Source organism: Pleurodeles waltl, chromosome 4_1 (genome assembly GCF_031143425.1).
Source record: "Pleurodeles waltl isolate 20211129_DDA chromosome 4_1, aPleWal1.hap1.20221129, whole genome shotgun sequence".
NCBI lineage: Eukaryota > Metazoa > Chordata > Amphibia > Caudata > Salamandridae > Pleurodeles > Pleurodeles waltl.
The window spans coordinates 41,284,683-41,300,905 of NC_090442.1; the positions used below are offsets into that span (position 1 = coordinate 41,284,683).

A 16,223-nucleotide genomic window follows, 5' to 3' on the forward strand; every position below is an offset into this window, starting at 1 on the left:
TCTGCTTCCATGTTCAACCTGACCCTATTCAGATAGTCTTCTCCCTTCCCACTGGCTGAGCTTTGTGTGGAATTCAGACTGTTGAACCACTGTGTCAGCTGTTGCGCATTCAACCCCATCAGTGTAGCATTCACATCGACTGCCATTGATGGTTGCGGCAACTTTTCAGTGTTCGATGATAGCGGTATCATCAGTGGGGGACTCGACCTCACCACTGTTGACTGAGCACATATGGGACTAAACTCCATCAAGGACCCAGATCCAGTTGGCAGAGCCGCTGGAGTGTTTTGTATGCACCTCCTTTCCGTCCCACTCTGCACCATTGATCCTTGACCGCTCATACCTGAGTTAGGCTGAATGTACAAAGGTACCGGTGGACCTACAGTAATGGGTAGGGATATCGCATCTGGGTTCTGTCCATTCCCCATGTTCTGAGGCATGTTCATTCCCACACTATGGGTCATCATTGCCGGCATGCCCGTCTGACTCCCCGTCATCTGAGCATGTGCGGTTCCCCCCTGCATCTGCTTTTGAGGCATCAAAAACTGGGTTGATTCAGCTTGTGCCAATGTTGGGTTGCGACCATTCTGTACTCCCATTACAGTTGGATCTAGGGTCATTCCTGTACTGTTGTCACTGCTGTAGTACCTTGGGACCTGCGGCTGATAATTTTCTGCTGTTTTCAATATAGGCACATCTGGATATATTCTCCTAACCTGCGGTATCTGCGGGGTGAACAGTAAACTCGGGTCCTTAGATCCCGATGGCGTTTCTGAACTCGGAGTTTCATTATTCTGTACCGGTGCCGGAGGGGCAGAACTGGTACTTGGACCTTGTCCACTCTCTGCATAAGGTGGTGGACGGTCGTTCAGCAATTGCATGATTAACTCCTCATCCTCTAACTCTTCTTCTCTCCTTAACTTTTCCTCGTCCTCTCTATCTTTGGAACACCTCCTGTTTGTCTTACAGGTAGCTTTCTTGCCTGTTGCCTCTTCTTCCTTAGCAATTGCGGGAAACAATTTTATCCCCTGCAATATATCTGACCTCCACACCTTCTGTGCATTATCCCACCTAGCGTCCGCTAGTGTCTTTTCTACCTTTCTTATCCTGGTCTTGAACTTCTTTTGCTGTTGCTGTCTAGCCATTAGTTCCCAAATCGCTAGAGCCTCAAACTGTGCTGGCCTTGGAGGTACCTTCATGTCGTACATCGCGAATCTCAAATTCTCTAGGATCCTTATATTGAATGTCCCATGGATCGGGAACGCTACGCTCCCATGTTTCTCTGTCAGCTTGTGCCATTGCTTTAGCCAAAGGCACGGAGCTACCCCTTTTTCCTCCATTACAATGTAAGCTGGTGTATCTTCGGGTGGCGTCTCCTCTCCTACGCTCGCTTTAATGTAAGACTCCCCCTTCATCGCACTCTTTAATGCTTTAAAAAATTTCATTTTCTCGTCTTTTATTTCACAAAGTTTGTAATCAATAAGTGACTTTAATTCCCGGAATACTCTTCGCCTGCCTTTCCCCTTCCAATCGAGCCCCACGGACTGCGTCCAATCCGTGCACGGCCCTTCTTTGCAACCAACCTATCTCAGCGCGGCTCCTAGTGACGTCACACTCACACACACTGCGGCTGACAAAGCCTCGCGGCTTGTCCTCCTTCACTCCGCTCCTCTCGTAACAACTTCTGGCATGTATCGCGAGCAACCAAATAATAATAAAACAGATCTGTCGGTTTACTACAGGAAGGGTAACACAATCGCTTCAGGACCTTAGGGATTTTTCACTAGCCTCGGCAGTTATTCCATCTTTCTCGGTCCCCACTTTCGCAAGCAAATCCTGACCCGCAGACTCTGCTCTCAACTTGTCAATGATCTATTCTAGTGCACTTAGAATTTGTCAAAGCCCGAAGTCGAAGTTTTCTTTCACTCCCTTAACACACGTACCGACTCGTTGACCACGCCCGGTCAACCTATTAAACCGACCAGACCACAACATAAAACAAGTGTCTCATACACTTTTCAACATACTCCGGAGTCTCTTGACCTCGCAGGGCCCGTCTCAACAACAACAACCACGTGGACCTTTTTCTGCACAAAGCGCCACATGCACATGAAGTTCGACGACTTCCCTATTCTCACACTCAGAGTCGCACCTCCGCTATTCTCTAAAATCCTCACAACCTTTTCAAACAATCTGCGGCAATAAGCTGTGCAAGCGCAAAACCCTGACTTCACTCATACCGTCACTAGTACCGCCAACGCCGATTTCACACCTCCATTCTCTCCATTCGCAAGCTCCGAGATCCCGGGAAAGTCGCGGGGGACTTAGGGCATCATCATTCTCTCAATCTGTTTTACCCAAGAAAAAATCTAATTCAACACCATATACCTCTCGAGTGGGGGTCCCAAAGGGCGTAACCGTTACCTCTCGAGCAGGGTCCCAAAGGGCGAAACCATTACCTCTCGAGTGGGGTCCCAAAGGGCGAAACCATTACCTCTCGAGTGGGGTCCCAAAGGGCGAAACCGTTACCTCTCGAGTGGGGTCCTACCATCTACTGATAGAGCGTTCTTTCCTAATAAATTACCTGTATTTGGACGCTCTTGGGTCGATGAATCTTTTGACCAAGTGGGGCTCTCTTCACCCGAGATTAATCAATTTAATCAAATCAATAATCAATAACGAACATAAGCAATGCCCTGATCAACATAACACTTCACAATTAATCCAGAAAACATTTCGGCGAACCATGACCTTTCGGCCATGAATAACCACACCAGTTTATTCAAAGTTAATGAATTTATTTCCCTATATTAACAAAGCTAGCACGATATAAATGTGTCTCAACACCAAATGATAGATGTAAATGAACATTAATAGCTGTCCATAACGGCGAAAAAGATGCAATCTATGCAGCATTTGAATAACAATGCATTCGATAATAGCAACGCAAACCACTAAAACTATAATCTGTAATGAGCTAATTGCATACATCAGTCAGCATAACAAGGTCTCAAATTGCATCGTGCAACAAATGAATCCTCATCTAACCTCAAATTAGCATCTGCATGTGGGACTTCATGCAAAAACAATTTAGCAACATTGATTTGGAAAACTCCTAACTAGGGCTCTTATCAAAAATCAGCAGTTGGTTACCAAAAAAAGAAACACAATGCAATTGTACATTTTCCTTTCATATTTACCAAATTCAATCAGCATTCAAGGAAGACTTCGTCTCACAGGTACCGGTTTCCGATCAGCATGGGACGGGGCAAAGGGGCGGGTGGACGGGGCAATTGCCTCACAGCGGCAAGATAAAAGGACAAAACTACTACTTTATGCAAAGGGACAGATCAAAGTTAAAGTCTCTAGGGCGAGAATTTCTTAAAGTCTCTTTCTCTCGATTAGAGAAAGCATCAAAGTCTCATTCAAAATGGCGTCGAACATCAATTGGCATCGTAGAAGATGGCAAAATGACGAGGTCGGTAAGATGGGCCATAATGGCTGCAATGTCCTGCAAATGGCGGGTAATGGCTAATGGGCAATAATGTCCTCCATGGGTGCAGTGGGTAATGGCCAAAGGCTGATGGCTAAAAATGGCAATGGCTGCTTTCTTCTTGTGCACCAGGTTTAAATAAACAACAGTTCAAATCCAGTAGGGTCTTCCATTGGAGGGTTCATAGGTTGGCTTCAAATTGTCCAATCAAAAACAACAATTCACAAGCTTCTACCTAGGCATACATTATCCTTGGAGTCGGGAACGTAAGTTGCAACATATTTTACCAATTAACTCACTTTCAGAGCTTCCATTGTCTACACCTGCAGATTGACCTTGGAGCAAAGAAGAAGATGCCAGGCTGGCACGAAACCTTAAAGATAAGCATGTGAACCGATCTCACTGGAAAAGTACAGCTTCAAGCAGGAATACACGTTTATTAGCACATTAGAAAAACACGAGCATCTAAACCGTGAGACAAGGCAACTAGGCCGAAGCCTCCACTAAAGTTATGCTAAGTTAAAACATTTCAAACAAGCAAATCATGGCACACGTTTACGGTTATGTCAGATTAGTACAATTCTAATACATCACGTTATATAAAGCACGCTTATAAATGTTGGCGAACTACTCTGAGGGCACATTTGTCCCCGTACAATCTTTATTAGTTCGGTTAAAGTCACACTTGATTATTGCAGCACTACGTTTATGCGCTAGAAAAATGTAAAACCTTCATTTCTGCGTCATCAGCACCTCAGATAGACTTAAACTTACACACCCTGGTCTGTGAGAGTAGTGCCCTATCCATTGCGGCATTGAGGGTAATCTGCAAGACAGAGTTCCAAAATCATCCTTTCATCTCAGTTCATGGCCACATACAGTATTTCTGCAGTCATTCGTTTCACTTTTCTGTCTTTAATGAAACTGACCATTTTAAACCTCCGGCACCCACCACTTCAATCTTACCGTTTTTGTGCTATCATAGGGCCTTGGAACTTTTGGCAAGTGGACAGAAGCAGTCAGAGAACCACATTACAATACATACTCCTTTGCCTGATACCTTTCACAACAAACTGCTCTTGGAAAAACACGTTAACCGGTCCTTGCTCTCAGACAGACACAGAAAGCCTATCACCACCTCTATGAACATATTTCAATCAAACCAATATATATCATTCAACAATTATGCCTCTGTATCAATATAACTACAACTAGAGACAGAAAGGAATTTAAAAAACAATCTGCCCATTTGAATAACCAGCAGAGTTTTAAGGACGTACAAATTGGAATGTGACAATTTCAGAGTTCCTCATTCATAAGAAGTCTGTGAGATAGTATCTCAGAAAGATCTCACGTTTATAGCAAAAATGGTTGTAAGGGTGATTTTTACCACACAATTGCAACTAGGTGCCTCAATCTGCAAGAGACCAGTCCTTGACAGATTACACAACTGGGGCAACAGCAAAGGCAGCAATTGTGTCAATCCTTTATGATTCTTCTCTAGTACTATACTTTTTCTGAGGGACAATTTGCATTATTCCTGGAGAAAATCATAGAGCTTCTACCCATGCATAGTTTCTGCTTTCTGCACGCACACACTCCCTGCACTGAATCTACACACAGTTCTGTTCAGAATGATTGTGCCATGTCATATTGTTGTGTACGTATTGCATATCCGTGGCATTTATGAAGAGGTACTTTAGTATGGCAGAAAGACAGAAAAGTAGCAATGCTGAAGGCATAACGTGACTGATTGTGCAGTTTGCATTGGGCTTTCTTAATGAGTGAGAGTGAAAGGAGTATTGTAAGAGTGTGTTTCCAGTTTGTATGTAAAGATAAGTTAGTTGCTGTGAGAAAAAGACTAAACCAAGAAGGGACTCAAACCCTCAATCTTCTGATCCGAAGTCAGACGCCTTATCCATTAGGCCACATGGTCACTGACAGCAATATGTTTGGGTGTTTAGGGTTAGGTGGTATGAATGGATGTGGAACATATCAATTACAGGTGCGCAGGACAGGATCCCATTCCGTTCTTCATCTTCTTTCCATCAAAGGAGTTTTTTCAAACAATATCTAGATAATTTCCAAAGTTTCATATCTTATGATGTGCTTTTTTGCCGTTAATCCTCCTTTCTTCTTTTATTGAATACTCTGTTTTATGCTGCAATGGTATTTTTGGATTATTTGAAAAGAGAATGAAACTGCTTTGACAGTAGTTCAGACTTCCCATTTCTTGACTTGCTAATTTGCTCCCTGAATTAGCTTATACAAGTGACATGAACAGGGCCTTGACCTAAGCACGTACCTGAAAGCCTGTCACCACCTCTAGAAATAAAATTCACAGCAGCTCAAAACATTCATTTTGAAAGAGAATATTTCAAGTGAGTCCAAGTTTAATTTCAATAAAGAAAGTTGTATAAAATGGCACGCTGCACATTTGGGTAACCAGCATGACTCTTTTCAGTGAAGAAGTGGAATGGTTCTGTTGCAATATACTATCACCCTGGCAAGCTGCTACGAAGAAGAGTAAACAATACGATTAGGTTTCAGCAAAAATGTATTAGTTCAGGGTGTACACCTCAGATAGACTTAAACTTACACACCCTGGTCTGTGAGAGTAGTGCCCTATCCATAGCGGCATTGAGGGTAATCTGCAAGACAGAGTTCCAAAATCATCCTTTCATCTCAGTTCATGGCCTCATACAGTATTTCTGCAGTCTTTCGTTTCACTTTTCTGTCTTTAATTAAACTGACCATTTTAAACCTCCGGCACCCACCACTTCAATCTTACCGTTTTTGTGCTATTATAGGGCCTTGGAACTTTTGGCAAGTGGACAGAAGCAGTCAGAGAACCACATCACAATACATACTTCTTTGCCTGATACCTTTCACAACAAACTGCTCTTGGAAAAACACGTTAACCGGTCCTTGCTCTCAGACAGACACAGAAAGCCTATCACCACCTCTACGAACATATTTCAATCAAACCAATATATATCATTCAACAATTATGCCTCTGTATCAATATAACTACAACTCGAGACAGAAAGGAATTTAAAAAACAATCTGCCCATTTGAATAACCAGCAGAGTTTTAAGGACGTTCAAATTGGAATGTGACAATTTTAGAGTTCCTCATTCATAAGAAGTCTGTGAGATAGTATCTCAGAAAGATCTCAAGTTTATAGCAAAAATGGTTGTAATGGTGATTTTTACCACACAATTGCAACTAGGTGCCTCAATCTGCAAGAGACCAGTCCTTGACAGATTACACAACTGGGGCAACAGCAAAGGCAGCAATTGTGTCAATCCTTTATGATTCTTCTCTAGTACTATACTTTTTCTGAGGGACAATTTGCATTATTCCTGGAGAAAATCATAGAGCTTCTACCCATGCATAGTTTCTGCTTTCTGCACGCACACACTCCCTGCACTGAATCTACCCACAGTTCTGTTCAGAATGATTGTGCCATGTCATATTGTTGTATACGTATTGCATATCCATGGCATTTATGAAGAGGTTCTTTGGTATGGCAGAAAGACAGAAAAGTAGCAATGCTGAAGGCATAACGTGACTGATTGTGCAGTTTGCATTGGGCTTTCTTAATGAGTGAGAGTGAAAGGAGTATTGTAAGAGTGTGTTTCCAGTTTGTATGTAAAGATAAGTTGGGTGCTGTGAGAAAAAGACTCAACCATAAAGGGACTCGAACCCTCAATCTTCTGATCCGAAGTCAGACGCCTTATCCATTAGGCCACATGGTCACTGACTGCAACATGTTTGGGTGTTTAGGGTTAGGTGGTATGAATGGATGTGGAACATATCAATTACAGGTGCGCAGGACAGGATCCCATACCGTTCTTCATCTTCTTTCCATCAAAGGAGTTTTTTCAAACAATATCTAGATAATTTCCAAAGTTTCATATCTTATGCTGTGCTTTTTTGCCGTTAATCCTCCTTTCTTCTTTTATTGAATATTCTGTTTTATGCTGCAATGGTATTTTTGGATTATTTGAAAAGAGAATGAACTGACAGTAGTTCAGACTTCCCATTTCTTGACTTGCTAATTTGCTCCCTGAATTAGCTTATACAAGTGACCTGAACAGGGCCTTGACCTAAGCACGTACCTGAAAGCCTGTCACCACCTCTAGAAATAAAATTCACAGCAGCTCAAAACATTAATTTTGAAAGAGAATATTTCAAGTGAGTCCAAGTTTAATTTCAATAAAGAAAGCTGTATAAAATGACACGCTGCACATTTGGGTAACCAGCATGACACTTTTCAGTGAAGAAGTGGAATGGTTCTGTTGCAATATACTATCACCCTGGCAAGCTGCTACGAGGAAGAGTAAACAATATGATTAGGTTTCAGCAAAAATGTATTAGTTCAGGGTGTGCACCTCAGATAGACTTAAACTTACACACCCTGGTCTGTGAGAGTAGTGCCCTATCTATTGCGGCATTGAGGGTAATCTGCAAGACAGAGTTCCAAAATCATCCTTTCATCTCAGTTCATGGCCACATACAGTATTTCTGCAGACATTCGTTTCACTTTTCTGTCTTTAATTAAACTGACCATTTTAAACCTCCGGCACCCACTACTTCAATATTACTGTTTTTGTGCTATCATAGGGCCTTGGAACTTTTGGCAAGTGGGCAGAAGCAGTCAGAGAACCACATCACAATACATACTCCTTTGCCTGATACCTTTCACAATAAACTGCTCTTGGAAAAACACGTTAACCGGTCCTTGCTCTCAGACAGACACAGAAAGCCTATCACCACCTCTACGAACATATTTCAATCAAACCAATATATATCATTCAACAATTATGCCTCTGTATCAATATAACTATAACTCGAGACAGAAAGGAATTTAAAAAACAATCTGCCCATTTGAATAACCAGCATAGTTTTAAGGACGTACAAATTGGAATGTGACAATTTCAGAGTTCCTCATTCATAAGAAGTCTGTGAGATAGTATCTCAGAAAGATCTCAAGTTTATAGCAAAAATGGTTGTAAGGGTGATTTTTACCACACAATTGCAACTAGGTGCCTCAATCTGCAAGAGACCAGTCCTTGACAGATTACACAACTGGGGCAACAGCAAAGGCAGCAATTGTGTCAATCCTTTATGATTCTTCTCTAGTACTATACTTTTTCTGAGGGACAATTTGCATTATTCCTGGAGAAAATCATAGAGCTTCTACCCATGCATAGTTTCTGCTTTCTGCACGCACACTCTCCCTGCACTGAATCTACCCACAGTTCTGTTCAGAATGATTGTGCCATGTCATATTGTTGTATACGTATTGCATATCCGTGGCATTTATGAAAAAGTACTTTGGTATGGCAGAAAGACAGAAAAGTAGCAATGCTGATGGCATAACGTGACTGATTGTGCAGTTTGCATTGGGCTTTCTTAATGAGTGAGAGTGAAAGGAGTATTGTAAGAGTGTGTTTCCAGTTTGTATGTGAAGATAAGTTGGGTGCTGTGAGAAAAAGACTCAACCATGAAGGGACTCGAACCCTCAATGTTCTGACCCGAAGTCAGACGCCTTATCCATTAGGCCACATGGTCACTGACTGCAATATGTTTGGGTGTTTAGGGTTAGGTGGTATGAATGGATGTGGAACATATCAATTACAGCTGCGCAGGACAGGATCCCATACCGTTCTTCATCTTCTTTCCATCAAAGGAGTTTTTTCAAACAATATCTAGATAATTTCCAAAGTTTCATATCTTATGCTGTGCTTTTTTGCCGTTAATCCTCCTTTCTTTTTTTATTGAATACGCTGTTTTATGCTGCAATGGTATTTTTGGATTATTTGAAAAGAGAATGAAACTGCTTTGACAGTAGTTCAGACTTCCCATTTCTTGACTTGCTAATTTGCTCCCTGAATTAGCTTATACAAGTGACATGAACAGGGCCTTGACCTAAGCACGTACCTGAAAGCCTGTCACCACCTCTAGAAATAAAATTCACAGCAGCTCAAAACATTCATTTTGAAAGAGAATATTTCAAGTGAGTCCAAGTTTAATTTCAATAAAGTAAGTTGTATAAAATGACACGCTGCACATTTGGGTAACCAGCATGACTCTTTTCAGTGAAGAAGTGGAATGGTTCTGTTGCAATATACTATCACCCTGGCAAGCTGCTACGAGGAAGAGTAAACAATATGATTAGGTTTCAGCAAAAATGTATTAGTTCAGGGTGTGCACCTCAGATAGACTTAAACTTACACACCCTGGTCTGTGAGAGTAGTGCCCTATCCATTGCGGCATTGAGGGTAATCTGCAAGACAGAGTTCCAAAATCATCCTTTCATCTCAGTTCATGGCCTCATACAGTATTTCTGCAGTCATTCGTTTCACTTTTCTGTCTTTAATTAAACTGACCATTTTAACTCTCCGGCACCCACCACTTCAATCTTACCGTTTTTGTGCTATCATAGGGCCTTGGAACTTTTGGCAAGTGGACAGAAGCAGTCAGAGAACCACATCACAATACATACTTCTTTGCCTGATACCTTTCACAACAAACTGCTCTTGGAAAAACACGTTAACCGGTCCTTGCTCTCAGACAGACACAGAAAGCCTATCACCACCTCTACGAACATATTTCAATCAAACCAATATATATCATTCAACAATTATGCCTCTGTATCAATATAACCTCAACTCGAGACAGAAAGGAATTTAAAAAACAATCTGCCCATTTGAATAACCAGCATAGTTTTAAGGACGTACAAATTGGAATGTGACAATTTCAGAGTTCCTCATTCATAAGAAGTCTGTGAGATAGTATCTCAGAAAGATCTCAAGTTTATAGCAAAAATGGTTGTAAGGGTGATTTTTACCACACAATTGCAACTAGGTGCCTCAATCTGCAAGAGACCAGTCCTTGACAGATTACACAACTGGGGCAACAGCAAAGGCAGCAATTGTGTCAATCCTTTATGATTCTTCTCTAGTACTATACTTTTTCTGAGGGACAATTTGCATTATTCCTGGAGAAAATCATAGAGCTTCTACCCATGCATAGTTTCTGCTTTCTGCACGCACACACTCCCTGCACTGAATCTACCCACAGTTCTGTTCAGAATGATTGTGCCATGTCATATTGTTGTATACGTATTGCATATCCGTGGCATTTATGAAGAGGTTCTTTGGTTTGGCAGAAAGACAGAAAAGTAGCAATGCTGAAGGCATAACGTGACTGATTGTGCAGGTTGCATTGGGTTTTCTTAATGAGTGAGAGTGAAAGGAGTATTGTAAGAGTGTGTTTCCAGTTTGTATGTAAAGATAAGTTGGGTGCTGTGAGAATAAGACTCAACCATAAAGGGACTCGAACCCTCAATCTTCTGATCCGAAGTCAGACGCCTTATCCATTAGGCCACATGGTCACTGACAGCAACATGTTTGGGTGTTTAGGGTTAGGTGGTATGAATGGATGTGGAACATATCAATTACAGGTGCGCAGTACAGGATCCCATACCGTTCTTCATCTTCTTTCCATCAAAGGAGTTTTTTCAAACAATATCTAGATAATTTCCAAAGTTTCATATCTTATGCTGTGCTTTTTTGCCGTTAATCCTCCTTTCTTCTTTTATTGAATACTCTTTTTTATGCTGCAATGGTATTTTTGGATTATTTGAAAAGAGAATGAACTGACAGTAGTTCAGACTTCCCATTTCTTGACTTGCTAATTTGCTCCCTGAATTAGCTTATACAAGTGACCTGAACAGGGCCTTGACCTAAGCACGTACCTGAAAGCCTGTCACCACCTCTAGAAATAAAATTCACAGCAGCTCAAAACATTCATTTTGAAAGAGAATATTTCAAGTGAGTCCAAGTTTAATTTCAATAAAGAAAGTTGTATAAAATGACACGCTGCACATTTGGGTAACCAGCATGACTCTTTTCAGTGAAGAAGTGGAATGGTTCTGTTGCAATATACTATCACCCTGGCAAGCTGCTACGAGGAAGAGTAAACAATATGATTAGGCTTCAGCAAAAATGTATTAGTTCAGGGTGTGCACCTCAGATAGACTTAAACTTACACACCCTGGTCTGTGAGAGTAGTGCCCTATCTATTGCGGCATTGAGGGTAATCTGCAAGACAGAGTTCCAAAATCATCCTTTCATCTCAGTTCATGGCCACATACAGTATTTCTGCAGTCATTCGTTTCACTTTTCTGTCTTTAATTAAACTGAACATTTTAAACCTCCGGCACCCACCACTTCAATCTTTCTGTTTTTGTGCTATCATAGGGCCTTGGAACTTTTGGCAAGTGGACAGAAGCAGTCAGAGAACCACATCACAATACATACTCCTTTGCCTGATACCTTTCACAACAAACTGCTCTTGGAAAAAGACGTTAACCGGTCCTTGCTCTCAGACAGACACAGAAAGCCTATCACCACCTCTACGAACATATTTCAATCAAACCAATATATATCATTCAACAATTATGCCTCTGTATCAATAAAACTACAACTCGAGACAGAAAGGAATTTAAAAAACAATCTGCCCATTTGAATAACCAGCAGAGTTTTAAGGACGTACAAATTGGAATGTGACAATTTCAGAGTTCCTCATTCATAAGAAGTCTGTGAGATAGTATCTCAGAAAGATCTCACGTTTATAGCAAAAATGGTTGTAAGGGTGATTTTTACCACACAATTACAACTAGGTGCCTCAATCTGCAAGAGACCAGTCCTTGACAGATTACACAACTGGGGCAACAGCAAAGGCAGCCATTGTGTCAATCCTTTATGATTCTTCTCTAGTACTATACTTTTTCTGAGCGACAATTTGCATTATTCCTGGAGAAAATCATAGAGCTTCTACCCATGCATAGTTTCTGCTTTCTGCACGCACACACTCCCTGCACTGAATCTACCCACAGTTCTGTTCAGAATGATTGTGCCATGTCATATTGTTGTATACGGATTGCATATCTGTGGCATTTATGAAGAGGTACTTTGGTATGGCAGAAAGACAGAAAAGTAGCAATGCTGAAGGCATAACGTGACAGATTGTGCAGTTTGCATTGGGCTTTCCTAATGAGTGAGAGTGAAAGGAGTATTGTAAGAGTGTGTTTCCAGTTTGTATGTGAAGATAAGTTGGGTGCTGTGAGAAAAAGACTCAACCATGAAGGGAGTAGAACCCTCAATGCTCTGATCCGAAGTCAGACGCCTTATCCATTAGGCCACATGGTCACTGACTGCAATATGTTTGGGTGTTTAGGGTTAGGTGGTATGAATGGATGTGGAACATATCAATTACAGGTGCGCAGGACAGGATCCCATACCGTTCTTCATCTTCTTTCCATCAAAGGAGTTTTTTCAAACAATATCTAGATAATTTCCAAAGTTTCATATCTTATGCTGTGCTTTTTTGGCGTTAATCCTCCTTTCTTCTTTTATTGAATACTCTGTTTTATGCTGCAATGGTATTTTTGGATTATTTGAAAAGAGAATGAAACTGCTTTGACAGTAGTTCAGACTTCCCATTTCTTGACTTGCTAATTTGCTCCCTGAATTAGCTTATACAAGTGACATGAACAGGGCCTTGACCTAAGCATGTACCTGAAAGCCTGTCACCACCTCTAGAAATAAAATTCACAGCAGCTCAAAACATTCATTTTGAAAGAGAATATTTCAAGTGAGTCCAAGTTTAATTTCAATAAAGAAAGTTGTATAAAATGACACGATGCACATTTGGGTAACCAGCATGAATCTTTTCAGTGAAGAAGTGGAATGGTTCTGTTGCAATATACTATCACCCTGGAAAGCTGCTACGAGGAAGAGTAAACAATATGATTAGGTTTCAGCAAAAATGTATTAGTTCAGGGTGTGCACCTCAGATAGACTTAAACTTACACACCCTGGTCTGTGAGAGTAGTGCCCTATCCATTGCGGCATTGAGGGTAATCTGCAAGACAGAGTTCCAAAATCATCCTTTCATCTCAGTTCATGGCCACATACAGTATTTCTGCAGTCATTCGTTTCACTTTTCTGTCTTTAATTAAACTGACCATTTTAAACCTCCGGCACCCACCACTTCAATCTTACCGTTTTTGTGCTATCATAGGGCCTTGGAACTTTTGGCAAGTGGACATAAGCAGTCAGAGAACCACATCACAATACATACTCCTTTGCCTGATACCTTTCACAACAAACTGCTCTTGCAAAAACATGTTAACCGGTCCTTGCTCTTAGACAGACACAGAAAGCCTATCACCACCTCTACGAACATATTTCAATCAAACCAATATATATCATTCAACAATTATGCCTCTGTATCAATATAACTACAACTCGATACAGAAAGGAATTTAAAAAACAATCTGTCCATTTGAATAACCAGCAGAGTTTTAAGGACGTACAAATTGGAATGTGACAATTTCAGAGTTCCTCATTCATAAGAAGTCTGTGAGATAGTATCTCAGAAAGATCTCAAGTTTATAGCAAAAATGGTTGTAAGGGTGATTTTTACCACACAATTGCAACTAGATGACTCAATCTGCAAGAGACCAGTCCTTGACAGATTACACAACTGGGGCAACAGCAAAGGCAGCAATTGTGTCAATCCTTTATGATTCTTCTCTAGTACTATACTTTTTCTGAGGGACAATTTGCATTATTCCTGGAGAAAATCATAGAGCTTCTACCCATGCATAGTTTCTGCTTTCTGCACGCACACACTCCCTGCACTGAATCTACCCACAGTTCTGTTCAGAATGATTGTGCCATGTCATATTGTTGTATACGTATTGCATATCCATTGCATTTATGAAGAGGTACTTTGGTATGGCAGAAAGATTGAAAAGTAGCAATGCTGAAGGTATAACGTGACTGATTGTGCAGTTTGCATTGGGCTTTCTTAATGAGTGAGAGTGAAAGGAGTATTGTAAGAGTGTGTTTCCAGTTTGTATGTAAAGATAAGTTGGGTGCTGTGAGAAAAAGACTTAACCATGAAGGGACTCGAACTGTGTTTAGGGTTAGGTGGTATGAATGAATGTGGAACATATCAATTACAGGTGCGCAGGACAGGATCCCATACCGTTCTTCATCTTCTTTCCATCAAAGGAGTTTTTTCAAACAATATCTAGATAATTTCCAAAGTTTCATATCTTATGATGTGCTTTTTTGCCGTTAATCCTCCTTTATTCTTCTATTGAATACTCTGTTTTATGCTGCAATGGTATTTTTGGATTATTTGAAAAGAGAATGAAACTGCTTTGACAGTAGTTCAGACTTCCCATTTCTTGACTTGCTAATTTGCTCCCTGAATTACCTTATACAAGTGACATGAACAGGGCCTTGACCTAAGCACGTACCTGAAAGCCTGTCACCACCTCTAGAAATAAAATTCACAGCAGCTCAAAACATTCATTTTGAAAGAGAATATTTCAAGTGAGTCCAAGTTTAATTTCAATAAAGAAAGTTGTATAAAATGACACGCTGCACATTTGGGTAACCAGCATGACTCTTTTCAGTGAAGAAGTGGAATGGTTCTGTTGCAATATACTATCACCCTGGCAAGCTGCTACGAGGAAGAGTAAACAATATGATTAGGTTTCAGCAAAAATGTATTAGTTCAGGGTGTGCACCTCAGATAGACTTAAACTTACACACCCTGGTCTGTGAGAGTAGTGCCCTATCCATTGCGGCATTGAGTGTAATCTGCAAGACAGAGTTCCAAAATCATCCTTTCATCTCAGTTCATGGCCACATACAGTATTTCTGCAGTCATTCGTTTCACTTTTCTGTCTTTAATTAAACTGACCATTTTAAACCTCCGGCACCCACCACTTCAATCTTACCGTTTTTGTGCTATCGTAGGGCCTTGGAACTTTTGGCAAGTGGACAGAAGCAGTCAGAGAACCACATCACAATACATACTACTTTGCCTGATACCTTTCACAACAAACTGCTCTTGGAAAAAGACGTTAACCGGTCCTTGCTCTCAGACAGACACAGAAAGCCTATCACCACCTCTACGAACATGTTTCAATCAAACCAATATATATCATTCAACAATTATGCCTCTGTATCAATATAACTACAACTCGAGACAGAAAGGAATTTAAAAAACAATCTGCCCATTTGAATAACCAGCAGAGTTTTAAGGACGTACAAATTGGAATGTGACAATTTCAGAGTTCCTCATTCATAAGAAGTCTGTGAGATAGAATCTCAGAAAGATCTCAAGTTTATAGCAAAAATGGTTGTAAGGGTGATTTTTATCACACAATTACAACTAGGTGCCTCAATCTGCAAGAGACCAGTCCTTGACAGATTACACAACTGGGGCAACAGCAAAGGCAGCAATTGTGTCAATCCTTTATGATTCTTCTCTAGTAGTATACTTTTTCTGAGGGACAATTTGCATTATTCCTGGAGAAAATCATAGAGCTTCTACCCATGCATAGTTTCTGCTTTCTGTACGCACACACTCCCTGCACTGAATCTACCCACAGTTCTGTTCAGAATGATTGTGCCATGTCATATTGTTGTATACGTATTGCATATCCGTGGCATTTATGAAGAGGTACTTTGGTATGGCAGAAAGACAGAAAAGTAGCAATGCTGAAGGCATAACGTGACTGATTGTGCTGTTTGCATTGGGCTTTCTTAATGAGTGAGAGTGAAAGGAGTATTGTAAGAGTATGTTTCCAGTTTGTATGTAAAGATAAGTTGGGTGCTGTGAGAAAAAGACT

At 40.8% G+C, this 16,223-nt stretch overlaps 3 non-coding genes across 3 annotated transcripts; all 3 read right to left on the reverse strand.

Annotated features, from left to right (window-relative positions):
* Positions 1 to 5,356: 5,356 nt before the first annotated feature.
* On the reverse strand, positions 5,357 to 5,429 carry TRNAR-UCG (transfer RNA arginine (anticodon UCG)). Its single transcript has one exon. It is a non-coding gene; the product is annotated as a tRNA-Arg (tRNA).
* A 1,752-nt stretch (positions 5,430 to 7,181) lies between these two features.
* On the reverse strand, positions 7,182 to 7,254 carry TRNAR-UCG (transfer RNA arginine (anticodon UCG)). The gene has a single exon. It is a non-coding gene; the product is annotated as a tRNA-Arg (tRNA).
* Positions 7,255 to 10,825: 3,571 nt separating this feature from the next.
* Positions 10,826 to 10,898, reverse strand: TRNAR-UCG (transfer RNA arginine (anticodon UCG)). Its single transcript has one exon. It is a non-coding gene; the product is annotated as a tRNA-Arg (tRNA).
* Positions 10,899 to 16,223: the final 5,325 nt, after the last annotated feature.